Source organism: Salvia hispanica, unplaced genomic scaffold (assembly GCF_023119035.1).
Source record: "Salvia hispanica cultivar TCC Black 2014 unplaced genomic scaffold, UniMelb_Shisp_WGS_1.0 HiC_scaffold_449, whole genome shotgun sequence".
In the NCBI taxonomy this organism is placed as follows: Eukaryota; Viridiplantae; Streptophyta; class Magnoliopsida; order Lamiales; family Lamiaceae; genus Salvia; species Salvia hispanica.
The window spans coordinates 18,692-34,313 of NW_025952189.1; the positions used below are offsets into that span (position 1 = coordinate 18,692).

Here is a 15,622-nt window from a genome sequence, read left to right on the forward strand (position 1 = left end):
CGAATTTAAAAGCCCCAAATTTTAACTTTGAATATATATGGAGTATAAATTTGAACCAATTTAAACCTCATTTTATAATTTCTTCCTCTCAATCTTCATTCTCCTCTTTCCTCTGATATTTGATTTCATGGCGAAACCGGCGGCGGATTGGCGGAGCAATAGAAAGGCGGTTCAAGCCACCAATGACGACGCCTCCGCTAGCAAGCTGTAAGCTCCTCTCTTTCCTCTTATGTTGCCTTCTCTTTCCATTTTTTACGAGATGCAAAGTTTTATCCGTTTGCACGCGACTTTTGCGGGGGAACTGCGTATTAAACGATATGGAAGGCGATTAAATTTGTACTACTCCGTAGTTTGTTATTTCCACTCATTTTTGGTTGGATTGGTCAAGTTTGATGCGTATTAGTATTTTTTTATCATTTCCAAGGGCAAATGATGATTGCCATTACCTCAATTTTTCTCCCTCAAATACACTTAACTTGTCATGGTAAAACTGAAGCAATTTAGCTTTTGATTTGAACTAGTTTGGTTAAAGGTGGGGCCAATTGTTAACAATCAAGGCGAGGGAGATGTTGACCGGTGTAATTCGGTCACTCTTCTTGTGGCCTTGTTACTATGTAGCCGGTTCAGGTTAAGAATTCGAGGGGGAGAGGGGTCGTGAATATGGAGGGTTAATTCCAATTAGTCATGTAGTATGTAACATTACTGGTTCTTATGGTTTGTTTTCTCCAAACTTCTCCTAGGTAGTAGGAGCATAAAGCTGAATTGTAGTGTACTATTCCTTCTCGTTTTTCCTTAAGTGCATCATTCCTCACTTGTTTGGCATAGTCTTTCACAACAATTTACTGGTGCTTATCTCCGGTACTCGTGGAACTTCTCCTAGGTAGTAGGAGTGCCCATCTGAATTAAATTGTACCATTGTCTCTTTTCTCCCTTATAAGTTGGTTAACTTATACTACACAATACACATCCCTCCTTTAATGTTCAAATTGAAAAAGTAAGCCATCCATGGTGTCATGATATTATGAGTGCTCCTTTAGCCCCATTTCAGATTTCAGATATGGTTTTGAAACTTCATTTCTATAAAGACCCACTGCATTGAGTATACCGGTAGGCGTAGCTCTACCTTGCCCTACGCTGCTAATGCTATCTGATTTCTGTAACAAGGTCTTGCGTTAAAAAGGGATACATGACAGATGACTACATTCATTTGTTTGTTAGAAGGCCCATCAGGAGATCCCCTATTATAAATCGTGGTATGGTTTGGATTTCACCTAAAGCTTCCTAATTTTTCAAACTTATTACTTCAAGGTCTGTTGCATTTCAGTTTTCATGATTTTGTTTGCAAATTATGTTTTAGGGTACTTTGCTCGTTATTCAGCTCTCCGGAAGCTTCTCTATAAATTTCTTGACTGCAAGATAAATGGGGAAGAGAAAGGCAAGAAGCAAATATTGTCACTTGGGGCTGGCTTTGATACTACATATTTTCAGTTGCAGGTGCTTGAGTTTTCATGTGAGATATTATTTATTTCTTGTTACTAATTACTGGAAGGATCCTTCAACTAGTATATCACCACTTATACTTTTCTCATGAATCACATATATCAGTTAGTTATACTTTTCACATGAATCACATCTATCAGTTAGTTATACTGTTCACATGAATCACATCTATCATTTAGTCTTAGCTGTCTTTCTTGATACACCTTCTGATGCTTTAGTAGCTGCACTTCATCTGTTTGTAATTGCTAATAATTTATGGGTTTAATTATAGTTTATAGCCTGAACTTTCAGCCTTTTTCAGTTTATAGTCTTAACTTTGATTTATTTTTGTATAGTCTGAACTTTGAGAAAGTTTTCAATTGTAGCTCGATAAAATTATCTGTCAGACTGGCACCGAAATTGTGACTGGGGTGATAACTGATAAGTAAAATGAGGTGAATTTTTAAATTTTCACCTCTATAGAGAACTATGTCGTTCGTGTCCATTTCATCAAATAAAAGAGTCATCGTCTCGTTGGTATTCTAGTATGATGATTCAGACATTACAGGGTGGGAGTTGGGTTTTTTGGTTTTTGCATTCCTAATCGCTTTTGTTCATTTTTCATGGAGAAGAACCGATCCTCATTTTGATTCAAGGTGAAGAAAATGATACCGTATTTTACATTGTTGCAGTTTTTATGTTGATGATGTGAACATGAATGACACTGTTTTTAGGTGGATAATCATCCCAGTCATATGCCGGCGTCAAGTTTTATTAACTAGGGTATAATTGAAATTTTCTCAAAGCCCAGACTATACTCAAGATCAAATCAAAGTTGAAGCTATAAAATAAAATATGCTAAAAAGTCAGCTATAAACAACTCTTTATTATATCTCAGATGCAATTAGTTGCCATGATTTTTCCATTGAACCATTTCTGTTTGCTTACAGGATGAAGGGAATGCGCCTCATTTATACGTGGAATTAGATTTCAAAGAGGTAGAGATTTCATGTTCTCCCTCTCTTCCTCTCCCATTATGTTCTTTTTAAGTAGAACATAAGCGAACATATCTCTGGAAGAATAGGAGACGCTGCCACTATGCTTCAGAGTTGAATTGTATTACTACCCTTGATGCTTTATTTCTTGTAATAGAAATGAAATCCATCTCTTAAACTCTTGACGTTTAGTTTATCTGGCAGCTCTCTGTTCTCATATCATGGTGCTGCATTTATTAGGTGACAAGTAAGAAAGCTGCTATCATTGAAAACTCATCTGAGCTGAGAGGCAAAGTTGGTGAAGCTGCATTGATCTCTCAAGGTATTGGGATATTATGCAATACTTTGACCTTAAGAAATTTCAGATCTTTTCAAGAAACAACTGATAATCCAGCCCTGCTTTTGTCCCCTAACGAGTCAAAAAGATTTAGCGATAGTTTGTTATGGAACCTGTACAAGAAAACGAGCAAGCATTATATATGTTACTACAAATCATGAGACTCTAGTGAACAAAATGCTTTCATTTCTCCCTTGTCATTTTTCTATGTTTGGTGTGGAGTACCTTCTGGCTTTGCTTAGAATATAGTTCTGCTTTAAAAGCTCGTTCTCCAGTATAGTGTTGGTAGATGTTGGGGCAATAGGTACTACCTCCTTAAGGATTTTTGAAACTTTATTGTAAACAAATAACATATTTTCTGGTTTTTGTTACCTTTTATTTGTTTAGGAGCCACAAAACGTTATTGTAATTTCTTAAGAATGTAAATACATATTATGGAAGCCTCCTAGAGTTGACTTGTATTTGCGAGATGAACTGTGTGAATAGTTAAAGTTTGATTATCTTATTTCATAATTATAACATCTGAGGCTTGGCTAAAAGGGCCTCTTTTGAGTGAATCTCTATTGTTCAAACTTCTAACTATTAGGGTACATGATAGCTTATTTATGATTTTGTGTCAGTTTAGGTTATGTGAGTTTACGACTAAATATGACACTTGTTTGTTTTATATCTTTCTTTAATGTGATGTGTCATTTTGGTACTGATATAGAAGATTGTGTGTGGTTATGCTTTTTAAAAATAAAATTCAATCCTGAATTTGTTCAGAGAAAGGGGAAGTGTCTGGAGATCACTACAAACTCCTCCTGTTGACTTGCGTGATATACAACAACTTGACGATATGATTTCTTTGGCTGATATGGACCCTAGGTATGCATATATACTTTGACAATTATTTTCATTTACTGCACACACTCCCCATGAACCACATAAAAATTTGAAAATTCAGCTGTTTAGTTCTAATGCTATTTTCAGTTTGCCAACTTTTATAATTGCAGAATGCGTTCTAATATACTTGGATCCAGAATCAAGCCGTTCTGTTGTTAGTTGGGCGTCTAGAACTTTTTCTACTGCGGCATTTTTCTTGTATGAGCAGGTTGGGGGAGATTTTTCATTCTTTTTAAATCTTATATGTTGCTGTATTTTATTAGTTTTAATATATTAAACTTGCTCTACCTTGTCCTCTTATTTTATCATATTCTCCTGTCTTTGGTTATTTGGTCAACAATGGCATGACAAAATGTTTCACATTCCAACAGATTCATCCTAATGATGCTTTTGGGCAACAGATGATAATGAACCTGGAGGTAGTGTTTCATTATCTTGTAATATTAATCACCCTTGTATAGGTGGAGCCAATTTTTGTTCTTTGTATTTATTTGGCTTAAGTGGCTGCTCTGAACCGTCAGTTTTGGCCAATATTCTGCTTCAAATTAGTATGAGATTTTGCAGCCAGTAATTAGTTGTAATTTGACATCAAATAGTTTTCATTTCAAGCATCAGGTTCCTACAAGTCTCACAGTTTAGTCAATAGTTTTTTACTATCCTTCAATTGAACTATTGAAGATGTCGAATCAAAGTATTGCCTATAGTTTTTTCATTATTATTATTTTTTATTTTTTGCATTTTCGGAGATCCATAATGCTTATGAGTTGAGACCAAAAATGTTCATATTTCAGTAATGATTTATAAGATTCTGTGGTCAGACTGGTCTCCTTGCACATTGTTTCTTAGATATACTATTGCATGGGGTACTCCTTTGTTGCACCTATGTTCATGGTAGCATATTGTTATCCATTTTAATTGTAAATTGTGCTAATACTTTTTCTTTCCTTTTTGTGAAGTCTCTATCCCCGACTTATCTCTGTTTCATTGAATTTAACAATGTCATGTTCATGGGGACTCATTTATTTTAGATGAAAGTAAATTGAGACGTCCTGCCTCAAGATATTGTGAACAACGTGGCATTTAATTGAGATATTTTTTCATCTCAGAGTCGAGGATGCGGATTATTAAGCCTTCATGATACACCGACATTGCAGGCGAAGGAAAACTTTTCTTGATCAAGGATGGCAGGTATGATCTCTTTATGGCACAACCTGTCTGGGTCCCAAGTTATATATAATATGATGTCAAGAAATTGCCTCTCCTGCTATGCAGATGAAGGCACAAACTCTGAAGTATTTACATAAAAGTTACGAAAACCAATTTGAATCATATTTGGACCTCATCCTATCTGATTTAACAGTCTTACGTTGTTAAACGGAAAGTTAAAGAAATCATAGCTTAATTTGTTATCTCAGTGATCTGGAGTATCTTAGTTATGAAAAGCACAAATTATTGTAGCTTTGACTGGCTTGGATGCAATTTTTGGAATGTCTTAGGTTGAAAATCTATCTGAACGAGATGAAAATGAGTATTGCCTTGCTACAGTATCATTTTATCTGCCTTATTTAGATTTTAGATAGATGGGATTTAATTTAAGCCTCAACATGTCAGAAAGGCGTGTGCTTTCAGAATTTTAATATAAAGCTGAGAACATATTATTTCTGCCCCACCAAGAAAAACTAGTGTTTCTTGGTCACGATCCCAATCTATTTTGTTCTACTTACTCCCTCTTTGTAATCATTGGAATAATTGTTGGAGACTGAAATAATGGATACCACAGTTGTAGCAACAACACAAGCTGCCAAGAAACTGGATATGGAATATCAGAAAAAGTAACTGTAACTTGGTTTTGTGAATCTCTATTATTTAGTTAGCCATAGAGGGAAGGTGGGTGCAAATCTTCTAAGAAATACATTTGTTTTTCTGCTGCTCTATGATGAAAGAATGAACCACTGCCAAGTTATATTTTTTCAGGGTGGACTTGTAGATATTTGACTTCTTCTTAATCATGGAGATATTGCCTGGGACATATCTTGTAGTATATAAATTGGTTGTGGTTTTATTACTGAAAAGTATTTTACAGAAGTGTTACTCATGATTGCTTGCTTATGGCAGCATTAGTATATAATTTTGCCTCTGGTTAAATTAAGTCATATAATGCATAAACTCTATTGGATAGACATGGCTCTTGTATGTGTATCTCCATGAACTTGCTTAGACTTCGAATGTCATTTCTTTATAATTATGAGGATTTATTTAGCGAACATATCACAGCTTACTCTTATTTTTTCTGTTTTTTTTGTTAAGATGAAGAAATCATTTTTATCCCCCAATTTTTATGAAATACATGATCCTTTCTGTTTTCTTCTTGTACAATTTAGATACTTTCCGTTTTCTTCTTTGTACAATTTAGATTTTTTCTGTTTTCTTATATCTTATCCATCTATTGGTTGGGGTCTCATAGAGAGCTGTTGCTTGGGATATGCTGAAAGTTTACAGCACATTTATTGATGCCCAGGAAAGAAGCAGGTATATGTTGCCTAATCTATTGATAGAACTGTGATTGCTAGAAAACTGCTGAGTCCTATTACGAATATCTTAATGCTATATTAACTGTTTCTTACTTCTTTGAGGCAATTATACCTTTGTTTGTTGCTATAATGTAATTTTATTAAGTCTAGGTCTATTAGGCTTTTCAACTTTTTACAGCTTACAAGCTCTTTTTTATTAATTCAATAATCACCTTGCCTGGATCATGCGTGTATCGCAGTGAAGTTATGTCCTAAAGCAAATTTGACATCCGTTCATACCTCAGACCTAGACCTGCCACCCTCATCATCACGATGAATTTCTCATTTGGGTTACATGCACAAATTAGCTTCCCTAAATTGGAGCTCTTTTTTACTTCCGAAAATGGGGAATCACGTCACTTCAGTTAATGAGACGCAAATTGAAAATGCTTTGCAAGTGAGGCGTGAACTGTATCACGCCACATATGAGACGTGAATTACTCTGACGCGATTCAGTTTCGCGTCTCACTTATGATGCATCTTTAATTCGCATCTCATTATTTGAAGTGACTCTTTTCCAAACCCGTTTCTCCCATTTTCGGCATTAAAAAGCTTCCATTCAGGGAATCTAATTAGAGTTCTTTTGGGAGGAGAATGGGTGTGTCCTGAGTGTGGCAAGAGCCAAGTTAATAAAAACATAAAAAGAAACATGTTCTTTTGGGTTGTAGTAGGAGATAAGGAGGCATCTTTCTTTAGGTTTCTTGAGTTAAATGAATCTGGGCATCCACCTTTTTCGAGGCCTGGTTACAAATATTCACGCCTCACCACCTTTAGCACCCTTCTCCACTCCCACCTGGAACTAGGAGTAGGACTGTCAATTGGCTGAAAAGTTTCAGTTAAACCTTCCCCCTTTCATTATGAATGTATCGATTATCAGAAAGTGCCTTCTATAAATCTTAAAAGATCAAGTACTTTTGCAGATCCATGATTTACTTTCAAGCAACTGTTTACCCTTTTTTAAATTTCTTGTATGCATCAATGGTCTCTTTTAATAATTCTTATCTCCTGGAATAGGATTGAACGGTTGGAATTGTTCGATGAGTTTGAAGAGTGGTACATGATGCAGGCAAGCATCTTTTCACTTTTTTACTTATGTCAAATAACCATATGTCAGAAATGATTTCTTTGAATACAGTGGTGCAATGTTTTGCCTCTTCCTTATTTTAGATATTTTTTTATATAATTACAATAGTAGTCTGAACTAGATTTCTGTGTGTTTTTGACATGCCCAAAGATCACGTTCCACAAATGTCTTTAATACCGAACATATTTATACCTGTTCATAATACCTCATTGCTTATTGCAGGAGCATTATTGTGTGACTTGTGCAATCAATGATGCAATGGTATGTTTGTATGCCTCTTCACCGAGATATGATTCCTCGACCCCTTAAGTTGTGTATGATGCTCAGTGGGTGCATCGTTTTGGTTCTTGCAGGGTATATTCAAAGAATTTGGTTTCCCCGACGAGGAGCATGCAACAGGTTCCCCCACTGCATCCACAACCGCGCCCTCTATGTGAAAATACACTACTTTTTTTAATCTTCATCTCTGATAATCGAGATGAGAGGTCGTCAGAACTAGTTTCTTTCTTCCTAGTAGAGTTTTCTACAATGTGTATGGATCCCTCTAATTTGTTTCTAATCTGCAATATCCCTCCCAATATAGCTCAAGATTGTGTCAATCCACAAGCCAGAATCGTCTGTGGAAAAAGAGTTTCTTGCATAGTTGATTGCTCCCCTATATTGTATTTCTTCAATTACATTATTTTTAATCCTATACATGTGTTCTATGTCACTTTGGGTTTTTTTTTCTTCTTTTACTATTGAGAAAACAATTATTTTCTTTTACATTTTATTTTGGGAGGAAGCATAAGGATGACTTGTCTGATTAGGAGTCCATTAGGAATTTTTTATGTTCCTATTTCATATAGGCATCATGCAACAAATAAAAGACGTGTGACAAATAATTTGAAGGGTAAAAATTTCCTAAAATACATTGGAGAAATGTAACACAAGTTTCTCAGTTTAGCTAAAAACAAGAGAGCAAACAAACATTTCATTCTTCTAGTATAGTTTCAACATCAACACTTCAACAGTTGCTCTACCAATCATAGTTCAACTATCTTGGCATTTTTGAAATCTATACTCCAAACAGAGAGACAGATGATGTAATTTTAATTGTAAGGGGTCCAAAAGAAGAAGTATGAATAGAAACTTCAACCTTTTACTTCCACCATATCTTGTCTTCTGTCACAATACAGAACAAGAGGAATCAAAGGACCCTTTTCCCTGGGCTCCATGGTTGAATTAATTTTGGAAGATTAAGGGTTGGAGTCCCATTCTTAAACATTAATATTTAATAGTTCAATTTAATACTCCATATGAAATTCAGAATGTCAAGAATAACTTCTTCTAGTTTACCAGCCAAATTACTGCTTAAGCCTAAAAAGTAGCAATATAAAAATATAATTATGACCCTTATACAATATACATATACTTGTCTTTGGAAACAATACAATAAGATCCTTCACTTTAAACTAAAAGCTTGACAGAGAAACTATTCTAGTTCTAGTGAATGGTTTAGCATCTTATTTTTGTGTTTATATACAAAAGAGTAAACCCATAACTTTAATCTTTATTTTATTATGATCATAAACCAGAATTAAACCCTAATTTATCACATTAATTTGGAACGAGTGACAACTTTTGTGGGCCTGTGGCACAATAAATCAGATTTCTTTCTGTAAAGAAGAAATAAATTTGAGTTGTACTAAAAAGAATCCAAAATGGATTTAAATAGGTAACAGATGATTGTAGTATTACATTACATGCTGAGATTCTTGATCCAATTTCTAGTGGTAAAAAAGATGGTCGAATTGCATCAAAACAAAAGCTCAAGTATCACAGCAACTACAACTAACAGTACTCACAAAATACATAAAACAACACATATATATGCCCTCCCTAAGCTAAAAGAACTCGAAATCCAGAAATTTACCACCAGATTTCATGTCATTTCCTACAACTCTCTTGCTCCCACTGCCCATGCTGCTAGCCAGGTCCACTTGCCCAAACTTCGAAGGAAACTCGCCGCCTCAACAGGCCTCGGCACCTCTGGTGGCGTGCTGCACCGTATCAGAGCCCAGTTAACACCTTCGAAGAACGCATGCTGCTTAATCTCAGTGGCCCCTCTTTTCACCCCTAGCCGGTTTTGTGGCTCCTTAACAAGTAGTCCGCGGATGAGGTCCCGGCTGGCATAGCTCGTTGCAGGCGAGTCTGGAAACTTCAGCTGCTGTCCCACTACATTGAAGAGTGTTGCGGTTTCCTGACCCCTTGAACGGGGTTTTGCCATAGAGTAGTTCGTATAAGAAGATGCCGAAGGTCCACCAATCCACTGCACTGCCATGACCTTCGCCTTTGATTATTTCAGGAGCTAAGTATTCGTGGGTGCCAACGAATGACATGGACCGTGCTGCGGTAGGTTCGGCAACTAGCTCAGGTAGGGTGCCACCGGATAGCATCCCAGCTTCTGTTCTGGACTTTCCGGATTTTTTCTTACTTTTTGAGGGAAGAGTCGAGGGAAGGAAGCATGTTGGTTGAATGCAGGCGGATGTTGGTTCAATGCATGCTGGCTGCACACAGAATCCAGATCCTCGATCTGAATTTAATGCAGAATTTCTGATTAGGGTCGGGGAAACAGCGCATCTAAGGGAGAGATCGAAATCCGGAGCATAATGTGGCCATCATCACGAACTAGGACGTTTTCTGGTTTCATGTCCCTGTATACGACTCCCAGCATGTGAAGGTATTCTAAAGCCAATAGAACTTCTGCCGCGTAAAACCTGATTCAATTGCACAAACAATTATGAAAAGGAAAAATAAGAAAACAAGATTTCTATCATTATGCAGATAATAGAGAGGATGACTAAATAATAACAAGCTCCAATTAACAATTTATACATTAAAGATCATAACTGTGTGTGGATGATCTTGTGATGATTACCGTATTTAATTTTGTCAACACAACCTTAAAGTTAATAGGAGCACTAGAAAGAGAAGCATGAAGGCATATCATATAATTCAATGTGCAGAAAAAGAGAGACAACCAAATAATATTTCATATCTTAATCTGAAATTACATTTTTGTACATTAAGGTTAGCATTAGGATCTGCAACTCATCTCAATTGAGGTATATAACTATATATTCCAAGCAAGAAATCTATGTATATTCTGTAACAAGAATGTTCTCAAACTAGTTAAGTAGTGATGAGCCAAAGCTCACAAAATAGCCATGAAGGATCTTCACGATAACATTAAAGAAATAGGTTGCTTTAATGAGGGAAAGAGCTCAATGAAGTGCTACTGAGATATCAGATGCGGTTTTGCAGTTTGAGACATCATGATATGTAGACTTCAAAATCACATGGATATATAAGACCTCAGGAAAGATGAAGTCTCCCATTGAAACAAAAGCATCAAAAAGTGTTATGTTGAGAAATGAATTGAAGGTAAACATACCTAGTAGCATATTCAGAAAAATGTTTTCCTGGTTGTCGCTGCCTCAGTGTATGCAGGTCTCCTCCAGGACAATACTCCATGACCAAGCAACAAAATCTGTCGGTCTCAAAATGAGTGTACAGCGTTGGTAAGAATGGATGGTCTAGCAGCTGCAATATCTCTCTTTCAGTCTGTGCCCTATTCAACTTGTTCCTGCTAGCAAGAGATGCCTTATCCATCACCTTCATAGCAAAGAAACACCTAGTTGAGCTCAGCTCGGAGAGATACACACTCCCAATATCCCCACAACCAAGTCGTCTCAGTAACTTGAAATGATTCATGCCCAAGATGCCATCCCGTGATCGAACATGAAGTATAGCCTTCCACCGGGGATCATTTCCTTTATGAGGCTTGTTCGCGCTGCCAGTGATGTTACTCCAGTTGCTGTCATCACTAAGGCCACTGCTATCACTAGCTCGGCTGAGGCTGGTTTTCGTACTTCAAGAGAATCCCCGGGGATGCCCTTTTGTACTCTCATAGTTTCTGTCGACACTGATCATGCCATCACTCACTATCCCATCACTTCGATATGTGCTGGCACAGCTATTCGCAATGCTCATTGCCCTAGCAACGCCAACACTGTCGATGCTGCTAAGTGGACTCACATTCCCGCTCGGAGGTAATGAAGCATCCCAAACGCACTCCTTTTCCTCAGATTCTGGGAGAGGACTCGCTTCAGTGTTTTGTGAGGGACGGAAGCGGCAAATGGAGACGAGATAGCTGCTAGGTCGTTATGCTCTTCAACCAAGCTCTCAGCTGGCGACAGTAGTGGCGGGCACTGTTTGATGCTAGGTGGTACACGGAGTGAGAGATCTTCCAGATAAGGGCCTTTCTTAGAAAAGCTTTTAGCCAAACACTTTCCATCATTTTTGTTTCTGCCGATTGGCATATACACGGGCCTCATCATGTCCATATCCACCGGTTCTGGGGGATGACTCACTCCATGAAACGATGTCGAGCCAGGTTCTTCAAATGAATCGTCACCGACTGTGAAGGAAAGAACATCAGGCATCAGCTCCTCATCATCATCATCCTCCTGTAGAAAGCTCTTCCCCTTCCATGCTTGTGCAGGAACATGGGAATCCAACTCTTGAGGGTCGCGCAATCTGGATGGTTTCCGAATCTCTTCTTTCGATAAAGTTGGGAGGGTGCTCCGGGATTTGTTAGCAACAGGCAATAGCCTGGGAACTGAATGCAACTCAGGTATCCTTTCCATATCAAACCACCATGTATCATCAGTGGTACCTCTCTCAACTAGATCAGCTCACTGTAGTTCAAACAAAGGAAACATGAATTATAACCACAATGCATTAATACTTCAATCAAAACCTTGACATAAATGGAACAACCCAACCCAAAACTCTGGATAACAATAAATTGAAGCGAAAGGCATTCCATTTCCACAACTTCAATAAAATCATGAAACTAATAGAGTGAAGAACAAGAGATTCCTGCAGCATTCACACAATAAAGCACATAACTTTCAAAAAGACTGCTGTTCTGTAACTCCTAAAAACACAACAATCAAAAATAATAAACAGAGTTCAAATTTCTGAGAGAAGCAAACACTAAAAAAATTTTAAAGAGACCGAATCATTGAAGAAACCCAAAAATAAATAAACAAATGGTTCACAACAACGATTGATGAGACAAAATCTCAAAATACCCACATCATGAAATGACAAACACTCCAAAACATCAACCCATCACATTATCCATGGAAAAATGCGAACTTGAAAATCCCACCTCAAATCAGCAAAATGTCTCCATCTCTCTTCGCATTAACACACAAAGATAAAAAAAATGAAAAAGCCGCTTAAGAATGTTCTGTTATACGTTTACATATCCAAGCATCTATTTGGCCTAGAATTAGGGAAGAAAGGATAAAAGCAAGGCGACAAGACGAATTACTTTTACTTAGATTCCACGCAACAAACCATAAAAATCAGAGCGAAAATTGACATTGATTCAAATAAAAAGCACAAGAGCCGATTTTGTTGATGCCACAGCTCAAAGGATATTATAGCAACCGTAGAGGCGGCAGAGAATCAAAAGAAGCATTACACTATTTGCAGCAGAAATTGGGAGGGGAGGTAAGTGAATACCCAAAAACACGCAAGAATTTACCTCTGCGGCATAGACAAATGGAATTATTTCTAGTTGGATCAAGGGGGGAAAGGGGCAGCAACAGTGAGGTTGAGCGACAGAGAGAATTGGGGAAAAAGGAGTAAAGAAATGGGAATGAAGAGAGGCTGTTTTCTGTTGAAAGATTGGAACAGCAGAAAAAGAAGAGAATTTGTCTAAATGGGTTGGCTTCTTTCGTGAGAGGAGCGAAAAATTGTGCAGCATGGAAGAGTGATTGGTGGTAGCGATAGCTTTTGCTTTTTTATTTTATTTTAATTTAATTTTGTTCTTGTTTTTGGGGTTTGAGCGCTTTAAGTCATGTGTTCACTGTGATTGCTGCTGATCAGGGAAGACGATGGTGGCTCGAGGTGTGCAAAATGACCATGTTACCCCTTTCTATTGTGTACATTTCTTATTACATTCATTTATTTAGATTTGGGTAATTGTTATTAATAATTGCACAATTGCTCACTAATTCAAGCTTGGAATTTTCATTATAATAATTGGTTGTATTTTATTTAATTGGGATTTAATTTTGAGAATATATCTTTAAATTCGAGACTAAATCCACTTTATTTAAAATTAGACTAAAGTCTAATTTTGGTCTCCTATATTTGCTCTAAAATTCTTTTTAGTCATATACATTAAGTTTGTGACATTTTAGTCCTTAATATATTGTTTTGGTTTGTTTTGGTACATTTTGGTTCCAAACATATTATTTTGGTCCAAATAATCATTTTCTGTTAAAATTAATAGTCAAAATATTTGATCAATTTAATAACTTAATTATAATTTAGGACTAAAGTCCAATTTTAATCCTACATCTTCCATAAAATTCTTTTTGGATTCCATACATTAAGTTTGTGACCTTATTTAGGACCAAAATATATCAAAATAATATGTTAAGGACCAAAATATCACAAACTTAATCTAGAGGACTAAAAAAATTTTTAAGATAAATGTAAGGAATCAAAATTGAACTATAATTTTAAAACTATCTTTTCCTTTATCGAAACAATCTTAAATTCAAAGAAAGTGAACATAAATTACACAATGGCATCGGTGAGCCATATCAAGATTTCATGGCCAGCAAAATGGACACGTGATATATTTGCTACAAAGACGATGCTATGGAGTAGTTGAAATTAGTATTTATTATATTTTGAGACATTATAAATGTGGGTATAATTCAGTATTTAAAGGGGCATTTACTTAATAAAAATGAATGATTGCGTAATAATTGTGGAATAAATTACTATACGTGTTATGAACCTTCATTATTTCACCATTTTCCCGTATTAGTATAAAATGATCTAAGTAGAGGTAGTTGATGGTCAAAGGACATGTATTTGTATATACGAGTATAACGATTTTGATTGGTATATTTGTTACTACTCCATCCATCAAAATTTGTCCATTTTTTTCATTTCATTCGTCTTCAAAATTTATTCTATTTCACTTTTACCCTCTCGTCCGAATAGAGTCCCGTTTTTCCATTTTGGTCCGTCCGCAAATAGGAGTCCGTTCATAATTACCATAAATGGTAAAGAGACTCCACATTCCACTAACTCGCTTCCTCACATATCATTTAAAATTAATATATATAAGTGGGACTCCTATTCCACTAACTTTCTTCCATCAACTTTTCTTAACATTTCTAACTTGTCGGAAACAAATGGGACTTCTATTCATGGACTGGAGAACTATCTTTTGTAGTGGACCTCATATTCAACTAACTCATTCCTACTCACATTTTATTTTAAAACTAATAGTAGTATATAAAAGTAGAACCCACAATCCACTAACTTTTTCAACTTACTTTCCATTACAAAATTTCTTAAACCGTTGGCAAAGCTGTGAAAAATTTTGATAGACGGAGGTAGTAAAACATGTTGATCACGATCAATTAGGATTTATAAACTTTTTAGTGAGCATTTAAATTCAAGTTTAACAAATATGATATGGTGAACTATTTCATAATTAGGAATATAGGAGTTTTACCTTTTTTATCGTTCGCTTTAATTGGTTAAATTAATTAGAGCCCCAGTTCATTATAAATTACCAAAATAAAAGGATTAATGGTAGAATAACAAATAGTTTAACACTCCAAAATTATTCATAAAACCTTAAATAAGATAAGAAAGATTCTAATTTCCAACTAACATATTTTCAAAATATTTCAACATACAACACTTCCATATGATACAAATTCAATATAACGTCATGTTACTATAATTATTTATCAAATATCTCCCATTCAAATGACACTTGCACCTTAAAAGTCAAATGACAATCAAAAAAGAAAGAAATCGTATATAGGAAGATTGAAATTGTTTACGCATATTAATTTGTAAAATGATGGTATAGCAATATCACTATACGTAATCTTGCAAATGATGAAAAATGCATAATATGCGTACGAAATCTTGCAAATGATGATAAATTGATAATGTACTCATTATCTCTGAAAAACTCCATACTCATGAAACGATTCCACATAAATACATAGTAGATGATGTAAAAACTTTTATACAACACGTAACCCATCGTATTGTGGATTTTGTGTATTAGAGTGGGGAAAATAAATAAAATTGGTGGAGGTCAATTTGGTAAATAGAAAGAATTGGCGGGGAAGTAGGGTAAAGTGGAGTGGCATTAGTAAAGAGGTGTGGG

At 35.9% G+C, this 15,622-nt stretch overlaps 2 pseudogenes; one reads left to right on the plus strand and one right to left on the minus strand.

Moving 5' to 3' along the window:
- Window position 1: 1 nt before the first annotated feature.
- LOC125199294 lies at window positions 2–7,926 on the plus strand (annotated as a pseudogene).
- A 1,106-nt stretch (window positions 7,927–9,032) lies between these two features.
- Window positions 9,033–13,036, minus strand: LOC125199300 (annotated as a pseudogene).
- Window positions 13,037–15,622: the final 2,586 nt, after the last annotated feature.